The following is a 16,694-nucleotide window of genomic DNA, read 5'->3' as shown; positions in this document are numbered from 1 at the left end:
TGTAGACTGCAGAGGAAGAGGCACACATGGGTCTCTGCAGAGCTGCATGCACAAGTCCCTGTCGACACTTCGCCCTATCGCCATAGTCGGATATGGCGGATTTATCACAAATACGAGGTCTACACACACGTCTTTGTTTTATATAAATGATACACAACGATGTGGCTATTTATAATCCCGTATATTCCTGTATCTCCATGCGTGTCTGTCCATGGGTCCCTGGTATTGCATTTTTCATGAGCAAGAAAATTAGCCAAGTCCCCCTGTACACTCACACACAAAGCCACGTCTTAATGGAGATTTATTCTTTTAATATCCCAAAGGAAGGGGAAATTCCCAGTTAAAGAAACGTAGCCGTGTAAATTATTAATGGCAGTCGCCGTGTTGGAGCTGTTGTCCCTCTGTGGGAGGAGGGGACAGGGAAGGGAAGCCCAGAGTCCCTCTCCTCTGGCTCTGCTCCCTGCGCAGAGACCCGAGGAGCACACCCGGTGCTCTGGCCTGGCATGGCAGCTACTCCAGGGCCATCTGTTCCTTACCCCTTGGTGTGAAATGTTTCTCCTCTCCCTAAAGCATTTGTTCTCACAATATGAGGCCCTTTTGATCTCAGAAGAGGACATTCTATTAAAAAATAATAATAATAATACCCTGAAGACTTCCTTACTTTCAACTCCACTTTGCTGGCTGCTATTAACTCTGCTCCCGGAGCCTCTTTGCACTGGAGGTGTGAAGCCTTCCTGGGGGTCTCTCTCTGGGGACAAAATCTCCTCTCAGTGACTGCACTGTGGCGGGGTTGGGCTACTGCCGGCCCCTGAACACCTTTGATGCCTTGAAGTGGAGAAGAGGGGAGGAAGCCTTCTGGGTTTCTCCAAACTCGTTTCACACAGAAAAATTAGTCGGGGGCCACCTCTTCCCCAGCACTCAGCAAAACGAGAGCAGGACCAGGGTGAGACATCTTCACCACACAGCGAGCGAGTCAGAATTGAAACAGAGTTTGATTAATCTTCTGCGAGGCGGCCCCAAGGCAGCAAGGTGCCCATGCACCTGCTTACGCACTAACATTGCCAAGGGAGCTGATACACCCTAAACCAGGGAAACCAGGAGGGATTTTCATGACTGCTTAAGTTTTCTCAACGTTTTGACATGAACACATTTTTAGGTGTCACTAAAATCCCTGGAGAACCAGGCAAAAGACCTGCAGCTGTGGGAAGCACTGGGTGAGAGCTGCCCTCAGATCCTCACTGGGCAGCAGAGCTTGCACACCCAATCCCTTCCCCATCCCGGGGACCCAGCCCCGGCAGTGTGGTGGGGCTAGGTTCTGGGAATATATGTGTTTATTTGGATCATATATATTTCTAGACAATGTATTTCACTTGTATTCGTATCAAATATACAATATATTTATCTTTCAGGATTGATGCTGCATAGGTCACCTGGATTTAAGGTGGGGGACTTCCATTCTGCTGTCTCATGTCCGACCCCAGCTGTAACGCTCCCGGCTCATTACACTGAAAGGGCCACCCCACGGTGCTGTCCCCTTGCTCACCCCTCTGCCCCCCAGCCATTCACTTCCACCAACACAGATATTTCAGCGCTGATCAGCTTCAGGGCTGCTTTAGCCTCTTAGGCAGGTGAAATGAGGTCTGGGGCAAAGGGCTGGGGTGGAAGGAACAATTGCAGAAGTGAGTGTACAAAATGTTTCCTTGCTCTTCAGAGGCCTCACCTATCCTTTCAGTTTACACTGGTCTGACAGCTCCATTTCAACCCCAGCCTTCACATGGACTTGTTCAATATTTACTCAGGCTGATGGGTTTGCTCAGAACTTGCCTCCGTCAGCCTTGCTCTGCCGGGTTCCCTTCCCCTCGGGCCCAGGTTCACACAAAGTTCAGCCTGAAATGAATTCACCCAAAGATGGGCCCAGCTTGGCCTGAGGACCAGAGATGGGGTCAAGCCTGGGTCTCTGTATCCCAGCCAGCCCTCATGAAGGCCAGCACTCAGCACTCCCGGCCAGGAGGCTGCTTTGAAAAATTATTTGGGGTTAAAAAAGAAAAAGCACTGGGCCAGGGAGGACACAGTGAGAAAGGCAGGAGCTGCTTTTCAGTGCAGAGAGCACAGGTCAGCCCTTCCGGGAGGGTGGATAGTTCATGGACGTTTACTCTGCCCGGGGGGCCTGTGTGACAAGGTACAACCCTGCGAACTCAGTACAACCATAAAAACTGCAGCAGGGGGAAAAAAGGGATATATATATATAACTATATATTGATATATAGTTATATAATATCTAAAAAGTATTTATATAAAGTATAAAATGCACACATATATTACATACTATATATTATAGAAATCTATATTTTTATATGTAAAAGTATATCCAACGGCAAGGGATTAAAACTTATAATGAGCAAAATTAAGGCTGATTTGTTTCTGCCTAAAGCCATGACAGGGGACATGGCTTTAGGTAACAGCAAGCTGAAATCTGCCTCAGCAACAATAACAAAAGACTTTTCTGAAAGCCTTTCATCAGAAGAGCAAATCAAAATTTGATGCAAAACAGAAACACTGCAAAGGGGCTGATTGCAAAACCCGTACATGTTCCCATTAAAAAGAAAGAAGACGAGAACCACAAGGCAAATCCAAAGTGTCTCCAAAGGAAACAACAACCAGGGCGATACCTAGGGCAGCTCTGTGGCCCATCCTGTGAGGTGACTGAGGGAACAAGAGTTGGCTGGGGACAGTCCCAGAGACCTGAGATGTCTCAGGGATATGGTGGGAGCTGAATCTGCCCTGATCTGGGGTGCTGGGTATCTGGTACAGGCGGGGAGACTTTTATTATGGGCACCCGCTGTCTGTCTGGGGGCTTGGCAAAAAGCCTGGGCGAGTTTCCAGAGGGTTTGGGGTCAGATCCTGGGGTAGGAGCTCCTACCTGAGAGCTGAAGGGTCCCAGGGAGGGCAGGGTTTGTCCCCAGAGCCCGTGACAAGAACTTCTGTTTGAGGAACTACAGCCTTGCGGAGTATGTGCACCCTTGTAATACCTTGGCAGAGCATCTCTGAGAACAAGGGGAGTTTGGGGTCTATATTTGTGAGTCTACAGCCCTTTCACACAGGATTGCCAAACAACCGTGTGTGAGGTATCTCTTAAAATCAGACAGGAGGAAGGTGAACTCCCTTTTCGTGGCCGTAAAGCTAATCCGATGAGATTTAACGGATTTGTTAACAGCTATAAAATTCTGGAGGTTATCACAGTCCCTGTTGATTAAACAGCCTGGTTAGGTGGCAAAACACAAGCGTTTTGGTCGCAGGAAATAAAAAAAAGGGGAGGGTGGGGAATCTCACACGATTCTCCTGGGCTTTCCCCCGGGAGTTAGTTCAGTGGAAATGCTACCTCGTGGAAATCTTACCTCAGTCTGTCTTTATTTCATTTCTTCCTTCATTCATCAACTCTGCCTGAATAATTTTCTTTGCATTTCCCTCTCCCAGCTCAGCAGTGGGTGCTTGGAGTCCCCGTGCGTTTTTGTCCACGTCTTCACGATCTTTTCACTTGAGACAGAGCTACACGTGGAAGACAGCGAGAAAACAGCATCACCAGAAAGAAAACAACGTGCTCCTTATTTCAAATAGAGAAGCTGGAATTGCAAAAAGAGGGTAAAACAAACTGTTTCTCGTCTAAAAACAAAGTCTCTCTAAGTTTTGCAAAGAGTTCAAAGGGTCCCTTGTTCTTGCCAAGCTAAAAGATCAAAACCACCAACAAAAAGCCTTTCCCAAAGAATTTTCCTAATTTAGGTGAGAACATTTTCCCTCAAACAAAAAAGCAGCTTTTAACCTCGGTGATATTATTAATATGTCCTGAGGAAGGACGGAAATTTGTTATTTTTTTAGTTACTACTACAAAATATTTCTCTGTGTGAGTTACTCTGAACGTGACACACCTGAAGATATTGGCATTGCTACCATGAAAAGGAGCAGTACCTAAAATGCAGTTCCCGATCTGAATCCCTTTTGCTCCAATGAGGGTGTCAAACGGCCACGGGTTTCCCGTGTGTTTCAGCACACCACACAGCGCGGAAACACTGAGCCTAAACTCGTTTATTATAGAAAAGGATACGAGAAAAATGCTTTCTTAATGACACTTTAATTGTGTTTCCTAGGGAAGGATTCGAGATAGTTCACATTTAAATGCCGACTGACAGAGTGAAGAAAATACAGCTCCTTCTAGCAGCCGGAGATTTTTTCAGGCTCTCGCATTTCAAAGGCGAGTCTCCTTGATTAAACGCCCGGCACAGAGTGGCTTTGGAGCACTGCTTCTGAACACATTGCTCCTCGGGAGGACAGCTTAGAGCTACCGCCGGCTTCGCCGCAGCTGGAGCGAAACCCAGCAGCGGAGCCCGCGGCCCGCCGGGGCTTCCCTCGGCACCGGCCCCGCCGCTCCCGCCGGCCCGGGCCGCCCCCGCCCCGCCCGGCCCCGCCGCCGCCCCGCAACGGGGCACTTCCCCGGCGGGCTCTCCTTCAGCTTAACCGAGACGATGGAAAGAAAGTGGAAGTCCTTCCCTTCGCCTGCTCTGCGTCCCCTGGTATCCATTTCTTCAGCAGCTCCCGAAGAACAATCCATTTCCTCCCCCCGTGAAGCGGAGGGGCTTACTGTCCTCCGCAATTTTTTTCCCAGCCATTCTCCCCCTTAATGTATTATCCCCTCTGAGCTGAATGGCAAAAAATGTTATTTTCGTGCCTTAAAAAATGTCCTAAATTATTCTTCAATAACAGATCAAAAGTCATGGCAGCATTTGTCTCCCATAATTATTTTTGGAGGGGATCTTGTAAAGAAAAAGAAGTTTATGAGAATCATTCTCCACTTTCCCTTTGTCCATTTGCTCTGTGAAGGCTCTCTTCTCTCTATTATTAATGGATTTGACGAAGCTTTTCCTGCAGTTTGGAGGAATATGCTAGCAAATGAAAGCATCTTGTTGATGGATGAGGAGCTGGGCTTTAAATCAGTCTCTACTGATACAAATTATTTTAATATGCTCCTTTTATGATTTATTTCAAATTTATGAAGTAGCGAGCTATGTTGTAAGACTTGATTATGGAGGCTGGTTGCCTACAAAGTTATAAAGTCTTCTAGAGGAGTTTTTTTTGAATGGCTTATTACAAATTCAGTATATTCACAACTGTGTTGCCAAGGCTGTGTGTATGAAGGAAAAGTAAATCGTTTTTCCCTTGACCCATACCCTGCCTCTCCTCTACACTGGAGAGGAAATTGATAGTGCCATGAAAATCAGCAGGCATTCTTTGTGCGTTTAATATTGTTTATGCTGCTCCACCAAAAAACCCCCACAAATAATACAATCCAAACAGAAAATCTTTGGTTTTGCTCAAGATAATACGGGGAAGAAGGCAGGGAAAGACTGAGATAAGGTTTTGTGCTCTGCACACTATTTCCCAGGAGGGCCAGGCTCTTGCTCTGCTAGGTGCTGTGAAGGGGAGACACGTTCTGCTTTGTGCACCTTACAGTCGAAGACATCAGAGGTACCGTAGTTGGCTGGGCTGTCTCAAGTGGCTTCTGCCCTTTGCTGTAACTCTTGCAGCTGGGAGGGAAGTGAGCTTCCTCAGGCATGCTGGACCAAGCCTGTTTAACTGTTCCTGAGGACACGACAGTTGACAGTTGACCGATTCCCAGCTGCCTGTGAGCACGCTGGTGCTGGAAGCGAGTGTGCAGCAAGTTTTGCCTGCAGGAAGGGTGGTCTGAGCGCTCCCTGAGGCCAGCTTGGGCGAGGGCCATTTGAACAGCTGATGACGGTGGTCCGAGGTCAGCTGGCTGACGCTGTACAGCGGGGACAGAGCCTGAGGGCAGGAATCTGCTGCTTGCAGGCAGTGCCAAGCTTGTGAGGGTGATACCCTCTGCAGCCTTCCAGCAAGATGCAGAAGTGGGTATTTATTAGGGACCTGAATTTCTGCAATGTCTTTGACCTGCTGTGTTAAGCTTTGTCCAGTCACACATGAAATACACCAAGAGCCCTGTTTTAACTAGCCTGCACTTTTCTGTCATCATCAGCACTGGACATAAATCAATTGCACAGTCTTGGCTATGAAAGGTATGACTGGAACCTCATCTGGCTTGCTTAACTGTCTCTGTGCCAAGGCCTCAGTACCCTGCTGTGCTGGACTGTATTCCAGATGAAGCACGTTATATTAACTGTCTTTGGTGGTCATCATCTCTCAGTGCAGAGAAACATTCACAGAAGCACAAGAAGAGGATACATGTCACTAAACTAACGCATTTGATGCATGCAAAGTATCTGCTCAGCATCTGAGTGCCTTTTGGGCTCTGTCTCTGGAAGATCAGAATATTTCAGGGCAGTATCAGTGTCATTTCAACAGCTTAACAGTCTAAATTTTGTTCCTTCTGAAGACCTTTGTACAAGTTTAAAACTCAGTTCATAAAATTGGCCTTGTACCAGCTGCTTGAACATAAAAACTTAACGCAGTGATCAGAGGTCAACAGCATCATGCTGAAACTGCTGGTGTTTCTGCCAGTAAATTCAGGGCTGCGTATCCCCCCGCAGTTTCCTCGTTCTTGTTCACTAAATGGAGAGCTTGTGAAAGGTGCCAGCCAGAGGGCCTGGGAGAATGAGCCCTTGTGTTTATTCATAAGGTGGGGAATGGCAGGGGAAGTTTCACCCTGCCAAGGCTCCTTCCCTTCCCGATCTCGAGAAATGGGAATCCAGTGTCAGCAATTCACTTGATCTCCAGCCTGTGCTAGACAGTATAATTTACAAGGGGTTTTGCTTATTTATTTGTTCATTTTTTTTACAGCAAAACCGCGCTTCTGCTTGGCCTTATATCTGCTGAACTAATTTTATACAACATCAGAGAAAGTTTATTCTCAATGTCTACCAGCTCAGTGAAAGTCAAGCAGTAGCATGAGCTTTCTGCTTTCCTGTTCTTGGATACGTCCAACATTGCTACATTTCTACGTTTTGGCTAAATCTTTCTACGGTGTGGCCACATTACTGCATAAGAGGGTGGTGAGGCATTCCAAGGACATTTACTCACTAGCTTATTTAAAACATCAAAAACATGGAGGTTTTTTGTCTGTTCAGTTCCTCCAAGACAAAACAGACAGAGGTGGTTGCAAAACCTCTCCTGATATTACTGCAAAAGGATTTTAATAAAAAATAACAGCACACAAGCAAAGGCTCCCAGCAAGATAAAAATTCTCCTTGATCTGCTGATAGGAAGGAATCTACAAGAGTGGCAGATCAAAGGGAGAACAAAGGCCAAACCTTTGAATAACAAAAGCAGTTATGTCTCCCCTTCTCCATCACTCCTCGAAGTTATATCTCCTTCCTATGTTCTTTGGGGCAAAAGATTTCCTACAGTAAATAATTTCCAGAAATTCAGTGTTTCAAGCAGCACAATAACCCAAGGAACTTGGGGAAAAGGGGGAGGATTGTTTTTCATAATGCTTCTTGGAGGCTCCACATCTTTCAATTTCTTATCAGTTTTGAAATACAAGGCACGAAGTCTCTAGCACCATTGGGACCAAAAGGTTATCAGCATGTAAATACCTGAGCTGGAAAGACATGTTTGAGAAAGAACAGATAACATTTTAAACATACTTATAGCCCGCATCCTTTCCAGCTTTTATCCCAATTTCACCTGAACTTTCACAAGTAAAGGTGTGCTTCTAATAACCCAGCAGATAAAAAAGGGTTTATCTCAGATCAAGAGCAATAGAACCAGCATCGCGATCACCTCTGTTATTTACTTTTTGTTAGAAAGCGACAGCCAGCTCTTTCTTTTAATAAAGAGTTTTTAAACCTGCATCTGAGAACGTGAAACTACTGGCCAATGGTAACAGGGCAACCTGCGTAACAAGGGTTTTACTGCATCTGTGACAAACGAGGAAATTGAGGCAAAAGAGAGGAATGTGGCTTTCTGTTTCCCACACAGGGGCAAAATCAGAAAGAAAATCCAGGATTTCTGGTTCTCAGAAGTAACCACTATACAACATAAATTCTTAGAAGACCATAGTTCTTTTTATTTGGAAAGGAAACACATCAGCCCAGAGGCTAAGACTTCCTGTCAAAATAGGTAAATGAAAACTAAAAAGGCCAAAGGATATTTTCAAATGAGGTAGCGAAAGAAACCAGCTCCTTATGTGTGGTAAATGCTTTGATATTAAAAACTGGAGGGGAGGGGCTTGGTTTGTAAAGGAACACAAAAGAGAAAGCTGTACTTCTCATTGAAGTGCTGGGTAGGCCTTGTGGGATTTTGGAGCACTTTAGGAGACTGGAGGCCTTGCTGTTCAAACTGGTCTTGGAGCTGGCAGGGTGAAAGAGTCTCCAGGAACTGGTCCATAAGGGCCTCTTGAATTAAGAACTAATCAACTTACAAACCCCGTAGCAAACCTATCCTTTGCACTGTTGTCTCTAGCAGCCTCAGACAGCAGGAGCAGGACTCACTTTATTAAATGTAGGTGTTTGTAACAACATCACCTCTGTCTGGGCTGGCTTCCCTTTCTAATCACTGGAACTGCAGTGACTACAGAGAGCGGTGTCCAGGGCACCATCCGTCTCTTTCTAGAGAAGGTCACGTCTGGTCGGGTGAATCACCCTCTAGATTTCACTGACTGTGTTGACTAGATCTCTGCTGACTGTAAAGAGTTTCTGGGCAACCAGCTCAGATGAAGATGGCTACAACCTAGGCAGTGTTTCCCCCTTGGAAACTGGGGTGCCGTGATTCTTGGTGTAAGGTGGCATCACCCGATCAACTACAAACTCACACAAGGAGAGAGCACAGTCTTCAGTGGACGACCCAGAAACCATGACTGTATCGCAACTGTTTTAACTTACAGTGGAGTGGTGAGAGGGTATAGAATTATCTCAGACACAGGGAAATGAGACTGACTTAAATTCACCTTTTCCCCCTCCCCTTCCATCCATGCAGAAGTGGAGAAACTGATACCCAGACGAGGCCGATCAAAATCCTGGTACTAAATCATGAGTCAACTGAGTATGTCATGATTCGCACAAGTTTCTTACAATGGGAAGATCTGGGAGATTACATGCTGCTCATGGCATTTAGACCAATGCAGAACTGGTCCCTATAGTAAATTCCCTACTTTTTTGCCCAGTCAGCTTCATAGCATGTCTCATAAATCTCTGTTTAAAAAAGATCACACGTTAGTGTTTTATCTCTGGTATGCGCTACCCCATGTTTTCCCCACTCACAGCATATTAGCCTCACACAGGTGGGGAGAAAGCAAAATAAACATTATCAAGCAAGGGCATCAAATATTTAGTGTAGAGGTTTCTGAGTGCTTCAGGATGAGTGGGACTGTTTAGATATCAGATGTTCTCCTGCCAGGTCAGATGAACCACTGCTGAGTAATGGCTAAGTTCCCCCAACCACCTTTGGCCATCAGTGCATTATCACCCCTGCCCTTTAACTTTCTGTCCAGGGCAAGAATCACTTTCTTAATCCAGCATCTCAGCCTAAAGCTGTTTCAGCTGAGACAGGGGATTGTTTACAGAAGGTGCTGGCTCCCTCCCCTCCACCTGGTTTCTGTCTGGGCCACACTGTTAGGGATGAGGGCAATACATCATTTATCTTGGCCTCATTTCACAGGCAGGTCCTGCCGTCATTGTGCTGTTAGTGTCTGGAGGTGCAGCATCCTGATAAGCATACTCTGCTCTCCGGTGGGCGAGTAGCCGCCCAGCAGTCAGCAGATGATCTGTGCTTTGCTTGATACCCCCCAGCGTACAGAGTGCTGCAGGACACGGGATCCAGCTGGCAGGGGCTAACGGGAGTTTATGCAAAAGGGTCAAGTGGTTCTTGTGTTCAAGGGACCAACAGATACTAAATAGGGGGGATTTAAATAGGGGGGATTTCTCCCCCCCCCACCCCCATCCTGGGAAAAAGGCTAGAGAGAGTGATGGGAAATTGTTCATGTCTTGAGGCTGATTTAAACCCTGGTATAACCCCAGTAGAAGGTGTCTTTTGCTTTTTCAGGGGCTTAGGGTTTCAAAAGAAAATGGGTAAGCATATGGGTCAACTTTTTAATATGGACATTTAAAGTGATTGCTGTTAGAAGCAGTCCAAGTAAGAAACACCATCCATATCTGATGACACAGAAAAGGAGAGAGAGAGAGAAAGGAAGTGTTCAGACACAGGGTTTTGTAAACTTTATAAACCTTCACACTGAAGGGTATAAACTAACCTCTAACTAATGGGTGTCAGGGAGAAAGTTTCTTTGTGGGTAGGTGATTTGATAATTGCATTTGCAGAGGTTTCTTGTACCTTCCAGTACAGCAGCTGGTGCTGTGTATCCTGGAGAGAGTCTCAAACCAGAAGAAACAATGGTCTGATCCAGTTCCAGTTTTATGACACTGTAAATCCTGTACATCACTTCAGACAAGATGTTTGCTCTTTTCTATGCTCTGTGATAAGAAAGCCAGTGAATGGATGATGGTGGAAAAGCTCGATTTAAACTGAAGGTTTGTTCTGTGGGATATCGTCCAGGGTACTGCATGAATTTGCAGCCACACAGAGGGTGCCGGCCTCAGATACATCTATTTTAAATTACTGGGAGTTCACTGGTTGTTATGGGGCAGGGGTGGTGGCACTACGTACAAGGGACAATTATCCAAAGCCAATACCTGGGTTGGAAGGGGGTGGAGAGGGTGTGATATCTTTTTAGCAATAAAAACCACTCACATACACTTTAGGACTCAGCCCTCTGCTGTCTTTTCCTCTCTGACAGCATTTTTACCAATGCAACCCTCATTCACCATTGTGAAAACATAGAACATGCAGGTCACATAGAAAGGACAAGGCAACAGAGAACTAGGCTCAATGACTTTAAAATGGTCTATTTTAAATCACACATGCCTGCTTCTCTCATCATATTGATTTCCCTTTTCTCAACAAGTGCTCTTGGCTGCTAAGAAGCTGGCTGAGGCTTTGAAATCTCTGAGTAACTAATATATTGTGTCAGTTTGTGGCATTTCATAGAGAGAAAAATGGTAAATCAGGAAAGCAAGCCCAGACTGTTTGCTTAGACTGAAAAAAAGAAGCTGTGTCAGTAGGATGACAAACATGGTCATCTTTCTATCCCAAAAATGCAGGCTCATCTTGTTCATAAAGATGAATGTTATGGTTTCGACCAGCTGTTGGGTCACTTCGCAAAGCATTGAACAGTTGGGCACAGTCTATCGGGCTTCAGTTGTATGAAGGGGCAGAGCAGGATTTACTCGGTTTAAGAGAGCTGGAAAGAAGAAGGGCTGGATCAGAGAAGAGTTACTGGTGTGAGGAAAGACTGCTGATAGCTGGCAGACTTGGCTGTGGACACAGGTGGGGATAGCAGAGAGTTCTGCAGAAAAAGGTCATTGCCATTGTCAGATCTGGGGTTGTGAGATGACTGGAGTGGCCGGGATTGCCGCAGGTTCAGCTACAGCCATCCTGGCAGCTAGAGAGAAAACCTGAGAGCCACCGGAGCAGCAGTCACAACTGAAGGGCTGCACAGTGTTCTTGCATAGCTACAGGTGAAGGACAAAGTATTCTGACAGCTAGAGAGGTGGAGTTTTGTGGAGGTTAAATTTTCTCATTCCTATTTTTAGTGTGAGCTCATTTCTCCCAGTCAAAACCATAATTTAAAAGATTAAAAAAATATCATTTAGCCATGGGGCTGTTTGGTCCACCTGTCTTTAGTGCCTCTTATTCCTTCCATGGCATACCTAAAGAGGGAAAAGCAGCAGGGCGATTGTGTATTGGTTTAGGATTTTAAATTGCTGCCTATCATAGTAATAGCCAAATGCCTTTTACATAAGAACAAGCAGCAACAGCAAATTGACCAGCAGATTTCACCAGAGGGACTAATCTCCGCTAACTTTAGATGCTTACAATGTGTATGTTTTAATCCAACCCAGCCATCCAGACTCCTTTTATAGCTGGTGGAGAGCAGCAGGCACTTTGCCTGCACAGTTTGGGCTCAGGTTCGGGAGGAGACGAGCCACACCTTAAAAGTGCCTGCTGCCCTCGAGTTATTATAAAGAAAGCATAAACCACCAGCTCAGAGGCAGACATCTACCACATCCATGATGACTCACCTGTAGTATTATTCATATTGCTCCTTGTATGGAGGTACCAGTCTGCCTAAGGCAATATTTTTAAAAGTTGCTGTAAGGCTTTAAATATTTTCCGATTTTTCCTGGATGGAGTTTTGGGTGAAAAAGGAGGTTTCCTTTTAGAGTTGGAATGGTTTCCCTTACACCACCAAAGCTTTTGTAAGGAAGAGCAGCATCTCCAGAAATGGCCAGCTTCACAGTTGGGTGAGTGTCTCTGAAAATCTACCCCTTTCCACACTAACGCTACAGCATGCTGACAACATTGAGAATTTGTTTTCTGAACACCTGATTTTGCAGACAAGATGCAGATAAACAGCAACAGCTCCTCTTAATGAACACAGCAGCATCTCCAGATAAACTGTCACCACCTATGTCGTGTCCAGCTTCAGTATCACCAGAGGAGGAAATGCCTCAATGCTTGTAAAAACACATCCCCCTCTTACCCTCCTCTTCGCAAAGTTAGAAACCACGGAATTAGTTCTCTATGATGTTTTTTGAACAAAATAGAGATGAACAGATTGCTTACACCTAATCTACCCATGTACAATTAGGATGCACAAGGTTCTAAATTATTCCAGTTTCTGGAAGTGTAGGTTGGCTCTAAGACCAGCCAGGTAGTTTGCAGTTCCTGGTTTGCCACTCTGTGGGACTCCTGGAGATCAGACTGTATACGTAGGGGTGTTATGTTTGGAAGTTTACTATTATAAGCATTTGCAAGGAGAACTGTTATGCCTTAAGTGAGTTAGACATTTTTAAATCAATCCACAGAAGTCTGAGAGAAGTATATGTAAAAACGTGCATGAATTGCTGCCTCTACACCAGAAAAGATAAGATGGGGTTGGAAATATCATGCATCCTACACCACCTCCTGCTTCATGAGTCTCAGGGCTTGAAGCTGCTACTGTCACAGCTGCTGTTTCACCGTAGATCAAAGGGGAAGAAGAAAATCCCAACCCTGGTCTTTGGGTGACAAGGTTGTACTGCCTTGCAAAATAGGAAACATTCGGGAGTAAACATCTTTTTGCTCTTCTGTGCTTCAATGTAAGGTCCTGACTCAGGAGAACAGCTTCTAGATGCTATCACAGCACACATTAACAATCAGGATAATCAGGAATCTGGAGACAGAGTCTGTGGCTGTTACAAGGGCCATTGGTGAAAGAATTTGACATTTATAACAGACTTATACAGATAAGTTAGTATCAGGGGTTTTGGACTACAATCAAGAAAGCTAAGCTAAATATATTTATAATCCTCATCTGCCTGGAGAGACTGGCAGTCTGATTTTCATTCCTCCTAAGGTCCCTTTACATAAATTGCTTTCGCACACACTTTAGAGGCACTTTTTTCCAAGCCAGAGAATTGTAAAGGCAGTTTCATGTAAATGAGAATCAGGCCATCAGTATGAACATTATCCATGTCTGCGAACGTTTGCCAAACCTCCGTCCCCCTATAACATCTGCTGAGGAGAAAAAATTCGTGAGCCTCAGCAGTTAAGGGTTTGGGGTTTTTTAAAAGCCACATCAAGGTCCTGTTAAGCTTTGTGGTGACTGTTAAGCTTATTGCCAACGAGTGCATTTCTTTGGACAACATCACAAGGAAATGTGAAATGGAGCAGAGATTAAAGCACGGGTGGATTTTGAAAAATGTAGAGACTGGTTTAATGCAACCAGGTGGAGACTGTCCAGTGCTTGGAGCTTTTCTAGGCCCCTTTGTTAAACACCTCAGTCTTTCCACTTCTTCTTTGAAAAGAAACTTTTCCCCATTATTCTCCGTGGTTTACAAGAGGTCGGTGGAGCTGTGCCAATTAACACGAGCTCAGAATCTAGTTAATTTAAGTGCAGTTTTCCCAGCAATGTTGTGACATGCACCTGAGATTCATGCAGTTTTATAGCCTCTGAAGATCTGTCTAAAAGCTATATGTACCTTTGTTAGTCCTTTGTGTCCTCTTTACAGGATTTCCTACTCATTCTGTTTCTTCCTTTTGTCTCTGCTGCATTTATGTTGGTCTGTAGCCAGAGCTCTTGGCTCTTCCATTCATGCCTAAGTTTAGATGCCCAGAAAAACACACTTGAAAGAGGAGGAACATGCCCCACAGCCATAGTAGGTTTACCACCCATCTAGAAAGAAATCTAGGGCCTATTTTAGCAGGATCTTTCACAGGCAGATCACTTGTTCCCTTTCCTTGCCTCCATCCAAATGGCTGTCAGACTAATCTAGGCTCCTATCCACCATTTTTTGACATCCCCCCCCCAGTGAGTGTTTGGAGATCAGGGGGGCAGGGTTATACTGCTAATGCTGCTGCCAACAGAGTGCCATTCCCTGATCATGTAGCATATACCCGTATATGCTCTCCCACCACAACTCCCCAGGCCATCCTGGAGACCCTGGTTTAACTGGACAGCTGACAAGTCTTGACCTCTGCATCATTTTTGGTATTTACTTTCACCTTCCCATGTGCCATCACTGTGTGGAGCCATGGTGAGCATGGGAAGGGACTCTTGGAAGAAGGTATCTAAGGCAGGATTCCATTCAGGCTGGTTTTTTGTGACTATTGTAGCAAAATTGCCCTCTTCTCTGTTCCAGTAGCTAGGGCCAGTGCCCCTCCTGCTGTGTCCCTCTGATTGTCTGGGTATCTGTATCACCCACCGGGGCAGAATCCATGTTTCAGTTAATTGTGCTCAGATGCCCATGTAAAGCAGGATTAGACTGGCAATGTTGTCTTCCTCTGCTGTAAGAATAGTGTTTAGTCTGTAATTCAGTTCCAAAATGAAAGAACAACTCTATCTCTTCAGATTGCACAGACCCATAATCTGGGATCCTAAAATTCAACCACCACAGATTTTGTCAGTACTTTTCTGAGAATCCAAAGGCCTCAGTCACGTTTTGCACTGTACCCCACCCTCGTACACAACCAAAATGTGATTCCAGGCTTGGCAAGAGGTTGGAGAACAGTCCAGAGCTCTTCTAAGTGTGCGTGGTGCTTGAGTTCAAATGCTATTCACTTCTGCCCACAGAGACTGCACGGCTGTCAACAACTGCTCGGCAGGAATCTTGCCTCACTCTGGAGAAGGGGGATGCTGGGTCCTTGGCACAAACAATCCCACGAGCTGTGCAGGAATCAAAGCAACTCAGCTAATGAAAAAGAACACCAGTACATCTCTGGACGTGTTGAGTGAGACAGCGAAAAGAGGCATTAAGTGAAATCAGAATAATGTCTGTCATGGCAGCTGAGGATGTGTCAGTCAGTCTGCTGGGTCTCTCTGCCCTTTGCAAATTCTCAGTGAAGATGCCTTCTCATGGCTTTAAATGGAGAAATTGTAATGAGGCAATGGGCTAGGATTTTGAACACCTGAAGTCTTTCAAGGATGAAGTCATTTCCCTCCCCCCTCCCCAAATGCACATATTCCTCATCACAGTTATTTCTCTGGCAGATTTTTTTCCTTTTGGATACACCATCTTTCCAAAGTTGGAGAAAAAAAAAAAAACAAAGAAAGAAAGCAGGAGACATTTCAGAGGTGAAACTGGCCAGCTGGCAGTTGATTTATGAAGTGCTGAAAAGCATCTTCGGAGCTGTCATTTATCTTAAAGCTCTCAGCCTAAATAAACAAAGAGCCCCCCCTTCCTAATTATAGTTACAGTAGAAACAACCCCAAAGCCTAATAGCTGGCATCTAAAAACAGCACCCTTCAGACATCCAGCCCACAGATGCACCCTAGTGGATCAACGCCTCCAGCCCTTCCTGGATCCAGCTAACCTGGCCCTTCTCTCCCTCGCCTTCTGAAAAGGAAATCAGATCAAAAGCAACAGGGAAACCAAATCAAAAGCAACAGAGCCATCTCAGTCCTGCTGAGGAATTGCAGATCCACAGCACGCTGGCAAAGAAAACTTGCCCCGTTACTAGCATTAGATCCTACTCAAACAGCAAAAGTGTTCCCCATGACTTTGTTTTTAATGTTCCCCATGACGGATGCTGCATTTTTCCTCGGTTTTGCTGCATTTACCAGCCTAAGGGATCTTATCCTCCTGTTTCAGCTAAGAAAGGGTAATAAGTCTTCTGCAATCGCTGGTTGTCCTATAGGGTTTGGGCTTTGTTTTAGTTTTCCATCACACTGAAGTCTATACAGATGGAGTAAAAATCCACACTAGAAGGAGCCCTACTTACTGTTTAGGAACAAATAGGATATGGAAGCACCATGGCAGCTGACGACTCAGTGGCAGAAAAACTCCAGCTGTATGGGCCCCGGCATCAATCTACGGAGACACATAGAGCAGAAACCACTCTTTCAAAATTCCTTTTGGGACCTGATTTTCCTCTTGTTCTTGTTGTAGCAAGAGTTCACTGTAGGAACTGGACTCTCTTCTCTGCTATCACAGATAATCAGAATTCCACTGAAGGAAACAGAATTTCCCCAGCTGTACCAGCTGAAGACATGCCAGGATAGAAATATGCCATTATAACAATAGTGTGATAAAAAATCTCTACGGTGTCCACACTCTTCATCCCTCTACTTTCTCTACTGCCATTTTTCTTATATTCCCTGCGACACCGCTAGCATTGGAAAGCCCTTTCTCACA

This window comes from Mycteria americana, chromosome 22 (assembly GCF_035582795.1).
Source record: "Mycteria americana isolate JAX WOST 10 ecotype Jacksonville Zoo and Gardens chromosome 22, USCA_MyAme_1.0, whole genome shotgun sequence".
NCBI classification, from domain to species: Eukaryota; Metazoa; Chordata; class Aves; order Ciconiiformes; family Ciconiidae; genus Mycteria; species Mycteria americana.
Note: the sequence above shows the minus strand (reverse complement) of the source record.